This window comes from Cryptotermes secundus, unplaced genomic scaffold, assembly GCF_002891405.2.
Source record: "Cryptotermes secundus unplaced genomic scaffold, Csec_1.0 scaffold1721, whole genome shotgun sequence".
Lineage (NCBI taxonomy): Eukaryota > Metazoa > Arthropoda > Insecta > Blattodea > Kalotermitidae > Cryptotermes > Cryptotermes secundus.
Genome location: NW_019723328.1, coordinates 95,775 through 97,217, shown reverse-complemented (window position 1 = coordinate 97,217; position 1,443 = coordinate 95,775).

Below are 1,443 nucleotides of genomic sequence, written 5' to 3'. Positions count from 1 at the left end.
GTTTTGATGGCTGAGAAGTCCGCCATTTCCTTCGTGACAATTCTGGTCCCGCTCCTGGTGTTGCGGAACTCAAAATTGCCCGTGACCAGTTCTTTGACCTTCCTCTGCAACTGCATCAGGTTTGTCGTGGAGGTTAATACAATTGGAGGCGGCCTACCTGGCTTGTCCGACTGTTGCTGCTCTCCCGGCTTATTGGTCGACTCTTCCACGTCCATACCTGACGTCCTCAGGGGCGCAAAGGAGTTCATTATTTCAACTTCATTCTTTGATTTTAATCTAGGATCCCGGGGGCTAGGTGATGGCTTTGGTTTCTTAGATTGTTCTCCTGAGGAGTTTCGCTTTCGTCTCCTTTGTTCGCGAAAATCCTCGGCTGAATCTTATTTTCCTTCCAGCAGGGGAGACTCTCGCATCTCCCTGTGGATGGCAGCATAGAGGCGCAGCATGGCTGTAAAGAGCGTCTTGCCCTCGAGGTGCTTACACCGCACTGCCCTCTCTGCCTAGGATTTTGATATGAGTTTGTTCCATATTACTCCGTTTCCGTTTGTTGAGGGCGATGTATGGATAAGTTGCCCAATAGTTTGTAATCCTTTCCCCAGAAAGTCGATGTCTTCCTGGCAGTCAGGATTACTGATTCTTAAGTTCACTTGGTTCCTGTCAAATGAAACCACGATTGCATTCCACCGTGTTTCGCACGATGTCGGCTCCGCCATTTTGTCCGTTGCAGACGGGACGACCACCGGCACGGATGCACTAGCCACGCACTATGCACTGGTGGCAGAAAAGTAATTAGGTGGCTGCAGACCAACACACTCAAGATTATGGTCACCAGGGACCGCTCAAACTCCTTCCGTAAACGTCTCCCGAACCAATCATATTCCTACTCAAACAGACAATCTCTCACAAGTTATGTACCTGTAAGAATGTACACCTAAACAAACAGACAATCTTTTCAAGTCCCATCCGAAGAACCCCGACGCTCTCGCTACCAATGAATCAATTTGAATTCCTCTCACCCTCTGTACGTAGCAGTAGGAGAGTACACCACAAAAATCGAATCGCCATTTAAATTCAGAGTCAGAGTCACGTTGCCAGTGACGGTCAGTCAGTCTGTCTGTCTTGGTGTCCAGCCCCACCTGGGGCTCATGACCAGATATTACTTTAAATGAAAGTTACTGTCTTGTCTATGTGTAGCGCCCTCTCTGACGACAGGTCGGGTCTGTCATTTGTTAGTCAGTCCGTAGTAATTAGTCCATTGTCTGTATTTACACATATTTACAATAAACACTTATTTCTTATATAAATGTACAATATATTTATTTATGTATATATATATATATTTCCTAGAAGTATTAACTACCACGGCAGTCTAGTCACTTGAACGGTCGTATGCCTGACCGCCGCCAAGTTTAAGCCTCTTATACTTTCTGTGTCGGGCTTCGCCTT